The following is a 16,575-nucleotide window of genomic DNA, read 5'->3' as shown; positions in this document are numbered from 1 at the left end:
TGGACCCGAGACCTGGCTGGTACGGGTATGAATCCAATTTTCCCGGTACAAAAGCTAGACCCGAATCTATTCGGGTCTGAGTGTAGGTCCAGCCGGACCCGACCCATTCCCACCCCTAGTACCACATGAGTACATGGACTTATTTGGGATGAAATTTTGTACAACACATTTGACTCGTAGAATCCAACGAAAGAAAAAGGATTTTCAAAGGCTTACATCAAGTATTCATGAAATAGATGGCATGGATTTACTATTCAGGAGGCGAAATCATTTACGAATTTTAAGAGTGAATGTGTCCTTCTTGTATCATAAGTAAATAATATCGTAGTATACAGCCCCTTTTGATTTTTGATGGTTTGGATAAGATGAGCATGTCGGTTTCAATAAACACCCTTAGCTCTAATGAGCTTACACTCCAGTACAAGCCCAAGGGCTTATATAGTTTTATTCTTTTTCAAATATGTAATGGTTGTAATTGAAAAGGCCAAAAAGAAAATTAAGAGGTGTCGAATGAAGATTATTCTCACTAATTATATTTTTTCTTGCACCTTTAATAGAAAATCCAATGATGAGAAATTAGAGGGGAAACTGAGTCATGATGAGAAATTAGAAATTCATGCTCCTGTATATTTTCGCCTAGTGGTAATTTGTAGATTCTTCATGTATTGATAATTTGCATTTACATATCCAAAGGTACATATTGATGTAGAAAATGAATGTAACTATATAGAATGTGGAGGACACATCAATTTCACTTCCCTTCTGCATAAATTTCGATAATAGTTCTTCAAATTACCAGAATTTGAGCCAACTTAGAACACATTTTACCATAGTTGTTAGGATTGGATCGGCCATTGAATTATTGAGCGTCGTTCAATCAAAACTAGTTTGACTGGTTAAATTAGTGCGACTATAGTATTTAAAACAAAAATTTAATAATTTAAAAATATGAAACATACGAGAAGAAGTTCATCAACTTTATTTAGCCGGCCAAAATCAAAATGCCCAATAGGCCAAAACCCATAAGACGCTTGTTTTGATGACTTTCATGTAAATCAGGTTTTTGCTTTAGACATCGGGCCATCAAGGTCCTAGTCAGCAGTTCGTCAGTCGGACTAGGTAGTCCGGTCAATTCTTCATAAGTATGATATCTACTCAGTGACTGGGTGGCACAAAGAATGAGTTGGATCGGATTTGGATGTTCTGGATTGGAATCCGAAAAGTATATATGAGGTTCGAATCCAAAGTAGATCGGATCCAGAATTTTTGAATCCAGATCTGGATTTGAAAAGTATACATAGGATTCAGATTCAAATACGGACCCAATTGGGTCCAAAAAAAAATTTGTGTACTATTTTATAGATATAAAATAATATATTACAATACTATATATATATATATATATATATATATATATATATATATATATATATATATATAGGAAAAAGCATTAGCCCACTAACTCATATGAACATATGAGTTCAACGGCCCAAATTGAATCTGAGCCGATCTGACGGTCACGACTTCATTTTGTGTTTGAATTTTAATTTTTTTATACAAATCCAAATCACTTGTCCAAAATTTCGAGGGTATTTTAGTCAATTTATTTCATGTAAAATATTTTTTTGATATTTTTCAAAGATTCAACTATGTTTTGATTAACACACTCCTAAAATTTCAAGTGATTTGGATTTGTAGAAAAATAAAATAAAATTTAAACACTACTAGACATCCGTGATCGTCAGATTGGCCTAGATTCAATTTGGGCCGTTGGGCTCATATGTTCATATGAGCTAGTAGGCTAATTCCAGCTTTTTTCACATATATATATATATATATATATATATATATATATATATATATATATATATATATATATATATATATATATATATTAATAACTTGGTCGGATTCGAATCGGATCCACCTGATCTTTGATCCGATCCAAATTACTATTCATATCCAAATTTTGCATTTGGATTATCCAAATCTTGGATCCACCTTGGATCCAGATAGAATAAAATTTGGGTTTCGGATCCAAACCGTAAAACTTGGGATTATTATTATTATTATTGGTTCATGGGTTCTATAGATTACATCCCCAAAACTTGGGATCTAAAAAATATTCCTAGGATGAATTTTGCTCAAAGGAGTAGATGAACAGTATACTATTGTGGAAGCATGAAATTTTTTGGCCCTTTTATTTAAAGTCTATATCTCGGTCATAAGACCTATTTGGGAGAATTTTTCAATCTCAAATTTTGGGAACCACTTGTGAAATCTCAAATTTTGGGAACCACTTGTGAATTTATAGATGATTATTCTCAAAAAAATTGGAATTTGAGTTTTTTAACTGTTAGATCACACCATCTAAATATTGAATAAATATTGAATAGTCTCTATTCAAATACATAAAAGGTACAATTAGGCTTCATATTTTAATTGAGGATTATTCTATAAATTTAAGACATCACATCCCCAAAATATGAGGTCTTAAAATTAAGTCTAGGTGGGACTTTACCGGAGGGACTAAATGTACATTCTACGCCTTTAAGAGTAGAATATTATTTGGCTTTTTTTTCTAAGTTCTGTGTGGGCAGAGTGAAAAGCTTAGACATGGTGGAAAAAGAACTGACAGGGGAGTGAGAAAAAGTGGTTTTTCGAAAGAGAGAGTTGACTGACTAATATAACTATGGGATATGATATCGTAAAATTATATTATTTTGGTATAAGAATGTTTATATCACTATTAGCCACGATGTAAAATTTGATAGCTTGGGGTGTCAAAATATGTTATTTCAACATCAAAAAATTTCATGATAACTTGAAAATTTATCTTTATATTTAATTATAAATTTTAAAGGTTAAAAAATAATGTAGATTCAACAAATCTATAAACATTTGAAAATCTTGAAAAAACAAATTGGGTGAGGGAAAACATTTGGGTGAGTCAATGGGATGATGGCCTTTACCCTTGGTAAAAATTGAGCCCAGGACGTAGCATTGCAAATAGTCAACTGTTAACCAATTAAGCCCAGGCTCTTTTCTTAAAATCTTGAAAAATGACGGTCTATATAATAGCTTACAATATTTATTATTTCTTAGACTTAAGTCTATTATTTCTCACATTTATACATGTAGTGGTCGAGATTATCTAATTGAAGTTTTTCAACATCGAAACAACCTCTTCTAGTGAATTTTTGAGGTGCGTCCTAACTTGATTGTTTAGGGCTTTACGCTTATATAGACCTTTTCCTTGTGAATAGGATAATTCTCTCTTTAACTCCTTATAGTAGTAATATTTTGGAGTGTACATACTCCAATATTCATGAACTTGGCTCCTATTCGAGCCGAGTAACTTAGGCAAGTCCGAAATGACTTGCCTAAGTATTTATTGTACAGGTAAAAAAATCCGCAAAAATACGAAAATTGTTAAAAATAAAATAAACTTAATAAAAATCAAACTAAACTAAGAACAACATTAAAAAGTGTAAATAAGATGGAATACGTGCGTGTATATTTAAAATAATTTTACAAATTGTTATAACTTTTATATTTTTTTGGGGTGAATAATTTTTACTCTTTTTTATATCTAATATATCCTTGAATATCCGGCTAGACAAAGAGGCGAGTCTGAGTAACTCAGCCGAGTCGCTGAATATTGATACACTCTTTCCAACTAGCATTTCATCCACAAGAAGCCTTTGACGGTTCGAAACTCCAGAGCCATGGAACACTAATACTTCTATTGAATTTGTAGTGCATAGCATGCTTAAGTTGGGCAATTATCCTAAGGATTAGGATTAAGTTCGTGCTTCTCATTTCAAAGACCTCGGGATCTAATATAGCTACTTCTGCAATTTATGCGGAATAGCTTTACATAATTATATGCGAATTTGCCCTTTAAATTTCAAAATAATTTTTGGGATGGAAGTAGTAATGAGGCCAAAACTGAAATTTAGTTAGGGTTTTTTATTTTCTGATTGGTAGGGTGATTTTAAGTTTTCAGATGGTCTCCGACAGTGTTATAGAAACCGACTCGAGCCAGGTACTCACCATTGGCCCAAGCCAAGTTACTCGGGGTGTGTCCGAGTGGAGTCACCCGAGTGAAGACCTATATCATTTATGTTTGAGAAAATCAGGAAAAAAAAAGAAAAAAAAAAAAACTTAGTAAAAAAAAAGAAAAAAATAATATTAATAAAAAAGATGAAATTTTCTTTGTTCGCACAAAAAAATAGTAGGATTTGGAAAAATAATGCATTCTCTAAAAAATGCCAAGAAACTTTCAAGCCAAAAATATCATTTTATAGCAATTAATAAAACAAATCAGCATGGGATTATTGAAGGGGGTTGAATCACGATCAAATGGAACCAATTTTCAGATTTGGCCAAAAAAATGAGGGAGAAATCAATAGAAGGCCGATTGATTGGGGCTTGTTTTGAGAAACTGTTTTCTCATTAGAACCAAGATTTTTCAGGCCAGATATCTCAATCTCTAGCCTTTTATCCAACAAATAAGTATAGAGTTCTTGTAGTTCGAAAAATATAGAATAAACCGCACCAAATTTCAATGGATTTGAATGAAAAATGAGGGAAAACTATGTTTAAGCAGATAGGTTCAAAATACAATTGTTGTTTACCAAAAATCAATGAATAGATCCCCACATCATAAGTTTTGATCTAAATCGATCAAAGATTTGAATGAAAAATGAGGGAAAACTATGTTTAAGCAGATAAGTTCAAAATACAATTGTTGTTTACCAAAAATCAATGAATAGATCCCCACATCATAAGTTTTGATCTAAATCGATCAAAGATAAATTGACTTTGATGAAGGGAATAAGTGAAAGTTTTGATCAATATTAATAAAAAAAATTTGATTAAAATAATCAATAGGGTACACCATACTATGTACACCAGACTCGGGCTTAACTCGCCTCACGCTAGATAACATCTGAGTCGACTCGGCCAAGTCCTGAGGTGTTTCTCCACGAAGTCGGAATCATTAGGCGTTGTTTGACAGCCCTAAAAGTCTATTAAATAATGGAGATATTCGAGAATAAGTGAAAAATGAGTTCGCTAGAGAGGCCCATTGAGTGGCTTAACGAACCAGACTATTTTATTCTTGTTCTTAAAAAAGGATTGAGTTGTTAATAAAATGCACACCTAATCCGAAAAGCAGTATGCTTTCTATTCTACTCTTTTCTGGGCAATTTATCAAAAAGTACTCAAGAGGTAAACTATTTAAACATCTCGATTATATCATCAATAATGCATAATTACTAGTTACAATAGTTGACATTTTAAATGTGCTTTGACAATTGGATAAAATGTTCAGTTGTTGATATGTTGGTTTTATAGACCCCCTCGATCAGGAAATCCAGGACATACACGATCACAGCAAAGCAAGAAGGGAAAAAAAGGCAGCAAAATAATAATTTGCATGAATTATTAAGGTTGGAGGAGATCTATTGGAAATAACAATCTCAAGTAAAGTGGTTGAAAGAGGGTGACCAAGCACCAAGTCTTTTTATTTCATTATCAAGGCTAGAAAATGGCATAATGATATTTTCGGCGTTCATTTTGAGGGGGTCCAAGAAGATGTTGTTCACGGATGGGAAGATGAATTTGTAAAGCATTTCTATAATATTTTCTCTTTAAAATAGGATTTCAGGTTTATATGGAGGGGGTACCATTCAAAAAATTGTCAGATCAGGCAGCATGTCAATTAGAAGGGCCACTGACAATGGAAGAGTTGAAGAGGGCTATTTTCTCCTTGCCTCGAAACAAATCTCGAGATCCTGATGGATTTTAATTAGTATTTTTTCATAAATTCTGAGATGTTATTAAGGATGAACTTATGTTTATGGAGGAATAATTTATCGAAAGGGGAGTTATTTATAAAAGAATTAATTCCACCTATATTTCTTCAATCCCCATGGGCGTCATTTCAAGTATTAGTGATGTGAGACCAATTAGTTTGCTAGGCATTCTTTAAAGAAGCATTGCCAAAGTTTTTGCTAAAAGACTAAAAGTGGTCTTACCAATGCTGATATTGGAGCCCCAATTAGCTTTTCTTAGCGAAAGAATAATCGTTGACATAATTTTTATGGGTGTGGTTTATATAGAGCCCAGGATCTAAACAATCAAATTAGAGCCTACCTTCAAATAGTGTCGAGAAATGTGGTTTCAATACTGGAAATCTTGTGATAGCCTTAAAAAATATTTTCATCTTTAATTTTAAAGTTTAAAGCTTCAAAAATAGTGTAGATCGACAGATCTATGAAAACTTCAACATGTTGAAAAATGAGGGTCTAAAAATGTATTAGTAAAAACACAGTATTTCCAAAACTTGACATCAATTTTTTCCGCATGTCCTTGCATCTTGATGGCGAGATGATCAATTTGAGGATATTTGGGCATCAAAACAACCTCTTCTAGTGAAATTTTTCTGGTAGGATGTAATTTGATTGTTTAGAGCCTCGGCTCTATATAAATTTTTCCCTATTTTATTTCACAAGAATGTGTTCAATTTAGAATGTGAAGGGGTGAAACTGGAATTTTGCTTAAGTTAGACATGAAAAAGCTTATGACAAGGTAGAATGGCAGATATTGCAAAAGATAATGGAACAGATGGACTTTAGGGATAAGTAGAGAAAATGGATCTGGGTTGCTTCTCAAGTGCTCACTTCTCAATGCTTATTTATGGCTCTCCTATAGGATTTTTTAAATCATCAAGAGAAATAAGGCAAGGTGATCCCTATCCCCCTTTTTTGTTCACTTTAATAGCTGAATCTTTCAGTTTGATGCTCATAAAGATCGAGAAGTTGGGAGATTTTGTGGCTTCAAAGTGTCTAATGCTGGTCCATCTATCTCACATTTACGATACGTCAATGATAATACTTTTTTTTGTGATGCCCAAGCACAACAAATCTCATATATCACAAAATTCTCGGAGATGCTGTAAGTGTGTTGGAAGGCTTCTTTGATTGGGGTGAATTATTCAAATGATATATTATTTTTGTTTGCTGCTATAGCTGGTTATCAGGTAGATTCTTCCCGATTAAATACCTTTGGCTGCCTGTTTATGATTCAAGACTGCCTAGATTGGTGTGTGATCCAATCTTCAAAAGGTTCCAGGTGAAACTTGACTTTTGGAAGACCAAGTTCATTTCTTTAGATGGTCCTATTACTTTGATTAAGTTTTCATTGGCCAACTTGCCCATTTATCAGATACACTTGTCATGCATGCGAAGTATAGTGTGTAATGAGATTGAGAAGTTAATGAGAGATTTCTTATGGGGTAATAGTAAGCAAAAAAGCGAATCATAACATCATCATCATCATCAAATACTTTTTTCAATTATTTAGGGTCAGCTACATGAATCCTAGTCTGACATTCTGCTCTATCGATGGCTATAGCCACAGTGAGGTTATAAGTCCCCATATTTTATCGCATTACTTTCAACCATATCTTTTTGGGTTTATCTTTAGCCTTTTTGAGCTTTCTACTTTAACCAACTCACACCTCCTAATATGTGTTGTACTGGGTCTGGGCTGTACATGCCCAACCCACCTAAGTCTACATTTTGTCATCTTATCACCTATTGGAGCCATATCTAAGTTCTTATGATCATATTCATTTTGAATTCTATCAATTATCTTATAGAATTCTATTAGTTATATATCCTATAAAGCAAAGTTGGTCTCACAAGTATCCTATAGAAGTTCACCTTCAGTTTCATTGGAATGCGGCGATCACACTAGTTATTCGCACACTAGTTTGCATTCTCTAGTAGTTAACTCTTACTAAGTCGATGTAGTATTTAGAAACTCATTTCTTTGTCAACATCTACCAAATTAAATCTTGAGGCACTCTAGCATAAGTTTTCTCAAGGTCAAAGAAGACTATGTGGAGATCTTTTCCTTTCACCCTAAACTTTTCAATTAGTTGCTTAAAAACAAATATCACTCGGTAAGCTAGAAGATGGTTTGCTCACCTAAGATGGAAGGCGATCAGGGAGTTAAACGACTGAAGATTATTAATAGAGGCCTTTTAGCAAAGTAGTCGCTGAAACTTTTGAAAAGTGATGATCAGTTATAAAAGCAAGTGATGATGGCTAAATGCGAGATTTGAATCTTCTTCTCAAGTTATTGGTAGAAGTAAAAAGGTTATAGATTGTTGCATGGAATGTTAAAGGTTATAGATTGTTGCATGAAGTTCTCACATTTGGAAGGGTATATAGAGCAGTAAGGATATCGTTGCATGGAATGTTAGATGGATGATAGGGATGAGAGATAAACTTCAGTTTTGGCACTATAAGTGGTTAGGGGATGTTTCTCTGAATAATTGTTATCTTCATTTATTTTTTAAAATTGTAAATCCTTTGGCCAAGGTTCTTACAATTATGTTTCTCAGTACTCTAACAGCCTTTGGAGGATCGAATGTGCTTATAACAGGGTGGTAGATGTGGTGATCAATGAGCTAACTTATTTGTTGGCATATCTAAATTCTGTTTATATCTCACCAAACTTCGAAGATGATGTGGTGTGGGAGAAAGAGAGTGATGGTAATTTTTATGCGACATCAGCAAATAAGCTTCTCTATCATGACCAAAGTAGGTGGACACAACCCTCTTTAAGATAGATTTGGAAAGTTCCAATCCCACACAATTCAGGCTTTCTTGTGGATTGTATTGTAAGATAACGCACTAACTATTGATAATCTAATGAAAAGAGGGAAAACTTTGGTCAATATTTGTTTGTTATGCAAGGAAGATGGGCAGAGTGGGGACCATTTTTTCCTGCATTATTTGTTTGTTGTTGTTATTTGCGAATGGGCTTTCAACCTTATGGGTATCTCATTGTTGTTCCTGGGAGTACATCAAAATATTTTGCTACAAATGGAGTTGCTAAGTTTGGCCAAGTGTGGACGATTGATGTGGAGGATATTTAGAGCAAATGTATATTTGGAAAGAAAGAAACAAAAGAACATTTGAAAGTATTCTTTTGGATCAAAAAGTTGTTAAGAGTAGAACACTAAATAGATTGGGAATTGGTGGCGACAAAGGAGGGAGTTCGGACTTCAAAGGTGGACATTTTGGTTAATTTAAAGAACAATGTTAACCAGTACTTTTGAAAACAAAAGGAATATGGAAAGCAACATCCCCAGGTTGCATTAAACTAAATTTTGATAAAAGTTCTTTAGGAAATATGGGATTGGAGATCTTTTGAGAAAATTCAGAAGGTGAAATCTTGTTCTCCTTCGCAGGTTCTTTTGGCTTCTTTATTGCAAACAACGCTAGAATAAGTGCAGTACCACAAGATTTGAACCTAGTGCAAAGGAGAAAATTTTGGTAGTTGTTGTGTGGTGAAAGGTGGCTCCCTAAACTTGATTAATTGGTGCAATAAAAAGAGTAAGCCACCGTAGACTTTACTGCATATCGACATTAGTAGCGGTATGGAGTTACCTTTTCAACATGTTTATAGAGAAGCCAATGAAATGAAGCACCTAACGAAGTACATGATACATTGGCAAAACGGGGCCAATTTTGGCACTCTAGTGGTTTCTAATGGCCTTCTTCTTTGATTTTATTGTAGGGCAAGTTTTATATGCTTCCCCTACAGCATAAAACTTATATATTTCCCCTTATCTAATCGTCCATTCTGAATGGAGGGTTAAGATTGCCCCAATCACAATGTCACGTCTCTACACTATTTTATTTTTAATGTTTTTTCTATAACCTATTTTGACACGAAATTTTGGACGTCCAATCCTCTATTAAACTCACACTAGAAAAAAAATATTTCCAATAAAATAAAATGACCAAAATACTTCTAAAAGTTTCAAGGGGTATTTTGGTTATTATATTTTATCCAAAATTATTTTTAATATTTCTTATAGGTGCGCCCCAATGAGAAGATGGCATGTACGAATTTTCAAATTCGTACAATTTGTATAAAAACACTAAAAATAAAATACGTTGATATGTCGGATCTAAGATCAAACAGTGAGTGGCTTTCTTGATCAAAATTGGACGACTGGATGGTAAGGGAAGCATAGATCTTCTATGCTATAGGGGAAGTATAGAAACGTTTCCCTTTATTTAGTAAATGTACTCTTGTCCAAAACAAATAGGATTTAAATCATTATTTGAAAAAAAATAGGATCAGTTTGGATGTCAAAGAAAAAAACACAAGTTTTTTTCACCTAAATTGAAAGACATTCTCGTCTTATTTCATTATGTTGGTAGACTGATTGGATGACTAATTTCATTGATTTGTCAAAAAACCCTCTACCCCATCTTGTGTCCCTAAAGTATTGATATTTAGGACCAGAATGTTAATTCATCAGCTTGCCCGGCATTGTATATTACTCTAACCTTTTTTCCAGCAGCTTGAAAACAATTTCCGGTCACCCCAACAAGAACAGAGAAGGGAAGAGCTAGAGAGATAGTGTTGGAGAGAGGATGAGTTGGGGTTCAAGAGGTGAGCATTGAGAAGAATGTTTGTGTTTGAATAGAAACAGGGCTTAAATTTTAAGAAATCTATTGATGGCCATCGCTGGCTTTCCATATGTCAAGATTATATACTATACTCAAAAAATTCTGAATAGCCTTGTCTCCATTGACTTGACCCACCTTGTGTTCCAAAACCAACAAAATTGGTCCTTAATAATCTGAAGTAGCTCTGACACCAATTGATGTAAATTGAGAAAATAAAATCAAAAAAAAATAAAAATAAAAGGTTGAGAGAGTATACCCTTTGTCAAGGTCCGCAAGCGAATTCATTCTAAGGTTGAGAGAATATACCCTCTCTTAAGGTGTGCAAGGGAATCCACCTCAAAAATCTCTTCATGAGACCAAATTTTATTAACTCATCCACTGTTTTACAATGAAGGGAAACATCCATTTAAATAGGCTAAAAAATAAGATAAACATTAACAAAAAAACTCTCTCTACACTTTTCATATTTTATCTCTTCTTCCCTATTTTCTCTCTCTTAAAATCACATGTCAAATATTTGCTTTTATCCCACGTTTTACCCCAATGTTGCTTGTTGTTGAGAAGATAAACCCCCTTAGATCTAACCTTATCCTATTTATACTCTTAAACTACCTCCCTTAAGAAGCTTGACCTCGAGCTCGTTGGTGATGAAGTCCCACCATGGGCCTCGATACTTTTTCTTCAAGACCGATGTCTGCAACTGTATTCCAAGAGTGATTGTTGAATACGAGTTTGAGCTAATTATTCCTAATCAAGAATGGATCCAGTTCCAAAGAAACACTAAGTTCAATCGATGAACACGCTTGACCATGAAATTTTGGGAGATCGATTTTAATGTCAAAATTTCGTGGTCGTTCTATAGGACGTGACGGATTTGGCTTCTCTATAGAATACGACAGATCTGACTTGTAAATTTCTTTAGTATGCTTGAAATCAACACCCTGGATTTATCGTGGAATTATTGGTACAAGATGAATGTGGTTGTGAGTATCTTCTTCACGAGAAAGATTGTTCTCCAACTGCTAGAACCTCTGATTCATTTCTCGTACTTCGGTTCGAAAATCCTCTGCTTAAATCTAACTTGCTAGCTTGATTGCTTGGATCTAACTTGCTTTTAGGATCTGACTTACTCTGATAACAATTGATGTAAATTGAGAAAATAAAATCAGAAAAAAATAAAAATAAAAGATTAAGAGAATATACCCTCTCTCAAGGTCTGAGAGGGAATTCACCCTAAGGTTGAGATAATATACCATCTCTTAATCCACTGTTTTACAATCAAAAGAAACATCCTTTTAAATAGATTAAAAAATAAGATAAACATTAACAAAAAAATACTCTCTCTACATTTTTTCTATTTTATTTCTTCTTCCCTATTTTCTCTTTTTTAAAATCATTTTATCCTTCTTCTCTATTTTCTCTCTCTTAAAATCATTTTATCTCTTCTTCTCTATTTTCTCTCTCTTAAAATCACATGCCAAATATTTGCTTCTATCCTACGCTTTACCCCAACCTGCTTGTTGATGAGAAGATAAACCCCCTTTAGATCCAACCTGATCCTATGTATACTCCTAAACTACCTCCCCTAATTTAACCTATCTATTTATGTTCCAAACTAACAAACTCAATCCACAAATATCAACTGACATACAAACTCAATGCCCACAAATATCCATGCGCACCTCCTCTCCTATTACTGAAGAGATAAATTAAAAAATTAAAATTAAAATTAAAATAACCCTAATATTATTTAGATCATAATCTCTCGAGATTCACGAGTAAATCAAGCACAACTTGCTTCACTGTAATGCTCGGCTCTATACAAACCACTTCTTTGAATATGTGAAATATTGCATCTTGTTGCTGGTTTTTGTAGAGAACAGAAGAGGTAGAGGGTGAGAAGAGACTGAAGAGGCGAAAGCTAGGGTTGCAGGCCTTGCCTCAATTTGTTGAGTTTTTGGCCTCTATTTGTTGAGTTTTTAGGAGAGTAAAAGGGAAAACTCAGCTGTTGTCTTTTCTTAGGGAGAGGAAGAGGCCAAAGCTAGGGTTGCAGGCCTAGCCTGCTATTCAAAGAAGATAAAAACCATTGGCGCATGCATTATTTTGTAAAAATAATATTTTGTAAAAAAAGTCCCATATGCAGTCTTCTGAGATTTTTGAGGAAGAAAGGCGGAGTTTGGCTGCTCGTTCCGGCAAAAACAAGCCTACCAACAGTTCAATGGTCCAAAATGAAAGCCAAAATATCATCTATACAAAAGTAAAATGCAAGCAACCTCCTAATTCACCACAAGAAGCATGAAAATGTAGAAATATATCACATATTAAAGAGCATACCAGGAGTTATGGAACCTTTCGGGAGTGAAACAAGGAGCATTGTGGCAGTGAATACAATGACAATTTGTAGAAGTTCCACTCTTAAAAGCAACCACTCCATGGCAGCATTTGTATAAGAAAAGACTCTCGCATCTGTATCAATAAGATTCAGATTTTGGTGGATGAACCTTTCCATGACTGAAAAAGCTCTTATTGTAACCACACCCAAAGACGTCTCTGCTGCATAGTTCACAACAGGTGCCTTTGTTGTACCATTAAGCCTTACTAGTTCTCTTGCAGATGACAGGTGGTATCTCTTCATAAGCAAAAATAAAATGCTTACTATAGATTTTGCAAAATAAAAAACTTAGCAATGTACGAGTCAAATTTTGCAATTCATAAACTGAGGAGCAGTGTTTCGAAACTCGCCTCAGGCCAGGTACTCGGCCTTGGCCTGAGGCGAGTTATTCCGGTGAGTCCAAGCATATCTGAGTACTGTACAGGGCCAAAAGCCCTTGAAAAATTAAAAAATGAAAAAAACATCGAAAATCCAAGATACCTGCTCACAAAAAAAAAGAGGAAAGCAAGGAGACAGAGAGAGAGAGAGAGAGATTACTTGAAGACAGTATGTAAGTAACATGACAGGAATAACCACTACCAGAACTTGCCATGTCACAATACACATTATGATAAGTATCAATATCAGATCAAGCAAAGGGCACATACAGAAATTAATGGCATATGGTATGTTCAAGTCTAACAAGCCCATGTCAGAGGATGCCTGCAAAGTCAAAGAGATTCCATTAAATCACAAAATCAAAAGGCGCACACACACAAAACAACTGACAAGACTCCTTACCCGTGTTAAAATCCTCCCGATAGCTGTGGAGTCAAAGAATAGCATGGGAGCTTGAAACACTGAGTCCATGAAACCAGTGAAAAAGGCCCTTGAGGCCCGTAGTCCTAGATGAGTTATGAACAAAGCTCTGAAGTAAACAAAGACTATGCTCAAAATGGACAGCCCAGTGTATACTCCAATTAAAATTACATTTGTAATCTTGGGAAGAATAACAGCTACTGCCAGCCAGTAAGCTATGGACTGGAATAGAAGAAAACCCCTTTGAAGAAGTATAACAAGAAAAAAAAGAAGAGAACCCTCAGCAATATTATATAATCCATATAAGGCTTCCACCCCACATCTCCAATCTCCTTCTCTTCTTCATTGGTTAGTTGGATAGGTGAGCAACCATTTGTTTCAATTTCCACTCCACTTTTTCCTTTTGGAAATGGGAAGCTATTGGGTGAGTCTAATCCTTGCTTATGTGTTTCAAGCAAACCTTGTTTATTTGGATTTTCCAAGGCTGTCATGGCTTCTTGATGAGCATTTACAAACCGTCCGAATTCCATCCCTGTCCTCAGGAGGTCATTGTAGCTTCCTGACTTTGTAATTTTTCCACCTTCCAAAACCTTACGGCAGTTTGAAAATCAATATAAAGTATACTTGCAGAGCTTGGAATAGAATTACTAGTAAATGCAGTTTTTGATATTCAAAGTTGACAACGCCTAGAACAAACTTAATAGTAACTTTAAGCAATGATATCATAACTTAGGAAAGTCTCGAATGCAATAGTAAATGTTAACTGATGAAATTCTAATCATAGATTATGGGAGAGACTTGCTAATAAGTGTAATTCATGAAAGTGCATTTGGCAGAATCTTGATGATACTTAGTATTGCATTTTATTGAATTACAGTAAGCAAAATCTTGAAAACATTTACTAGTAAAATTAGAGTGATAAGAGAAGAAAGATTACCATAATTTCATCATCTTCTGCCAGGAGCTCGACTTGGTGTGTCACGAGAATCACAGTTTTCTTTTCCAAGGCCTTTTTGACACAATCCTGCAGTAGCTTATGTGACATAAGAATTCTATCACATGTAATATATAAAAGTGAAGAAGATTGTACTCTATAATGCAATAACTACAGAAGGCCCTAATCCATTGGGGGTAATAACCATCCAATGATATGATACAGCGATAGAGAGAGAGTTGGAATGACAATTGGTATCATGTCCTTTTTTGTTCGGTCTCATTCTCTCTATAAGCATTAATCAATTCATTTGATGGTTATCACCCTAATGGACTACGTCTATGAGCATATAGTTCATCAATTATGTTATATTTCACCAGTTTGATATGATATGATCATTATTTGTACCTGATTGCAAAAGTTTTTTAATGAAAAGAAGCACATGTATTGATCTATAAACCCAATGAATCCACCACATGAAAAAGAAACGACTACTTGTTGCTGAGGGAACTAGTTTTCTTACATTGAAAAGGATGGCTGCGGTGTGGGCATCGACTGCGCTGAAAGGATCATCAAGAAGGTAGATATCAGCTTCGTTATATACTGCTCTAGCAAGCTGACTCCTTTGTTTCTGACTCCCACTCAAGTTGAGTCCTCTCTCTCTATCTCTGTTAGGTCAATATGATCAAAATTTTCAAGATCCTTATCCAAAGCACAGACTCTTATGGCATTCTCATGACTGGTCTTATTCATTGGCTTCCCATAGAGTATATTATCGCGAATAGTCCCACTTTGGATCCAAGCTGTTTGAGCAACATAAACAACATATCCATATATACAACCTACAATTTTACACAAAAAACAAAGTCAGTAATTCAATTCTGTAGAGGGAAACAGCCAAATGGTGAATTTAATATCAATTGGAGCTCATCATTTTTACTAATAAGCTAATCCAAGATAATAAAAACGATTATTGTTTGAAACCCGAATGAGTGGGGTGAATCATCCACCCCAAAGATCCGTGTCGGACTGCCAGATTGCCAATCTAGATAGGTCCGAATCAGCTATCTCGAAAATTATTAGAAAACAAAAAAATAATTAAATAATAAAATGGGTTTTTCTTTTTATTGGTTTTTGGGTGGGTGTGTTTACAAGTTCAGTCCCTCCAATGGTACACAGACTCTCGATATTGGTAGCTTCATCTTCTGATTCTAGAGAGGGAACATCTTCAAGAGCTAAAGGTTTCGAGTAGCCTAAACGTAATAGAGGATCGACCCAAGAAAATGTTAGCCTGCTTGAGAAGCCAATTCCACCACTTGGGTTTGTTTCTCTTTGGCCCGTTTTGCTCAGTAGAGATTGTGATAAGCTCTGGTCTCCTGTTTTATTAGAAAGAAAGTGTGTGATGAGCTTTGAAGCACAAATCAGAAGCAACAAGTTTATAGGCCATGAAACCAGTTCCAAGACTGCAATTGTACGTCTTTTCGCCAAGAGCATCAGGTTTAGAGCCAAAACGAGAAGAGAGAAGGAAAAATTATACATACCCTCAAATACCTTTGATACTACCCAATTAACCGCAATACTATTTAATTTTTGTACCCCACCCCCACCCTTACCCTTACCCTTACCCTTACCCTTTGTTTCAACCTATGTTGCTAAAAATGTGACGCCCAATATCTGCTAGTCTGACACAAAATATTTTGGACCGAATTCTGACATGAAATATCATTCAGATATAAAATATGCCAAAACGGGCTCCGGATTTTTAAATTCTACCAGTCTAGTGCAAAATGCATTTGGCTTATATTGAAATAGTGGCACTTTTATGTCGAACTGGATTAGGTATTTAAGCTATATTGCACCAGCTTATAAGGTGAGAAATGTGAGTTAAAATAAAGGTATTTTGGTCTATAAAGCCAATTTTTTTGGGATAGATGTCAAAATATATA

The sequence above is a fragment of the Amborella trichopoda genome, chromosome 5, assembly GCF_054954075.1.
Source record: "Amborella trichopoda isolate Santa Cruz 75 chromosome 5, AtrichopodaSantaCruz75HAP2 v2.0, whole genome shotgun sequence".
NCBI lineage: Eukaryota > Viridiplantae > Streptophyta > Magnoliopsida > Amborellales > Amborellaceae > Amborella > Amborella trichopoda.
The sequence above is the reverse complement of the archived record's forward strand: the minus strand, read 5'-3'. Positions refer to the sequence as shown.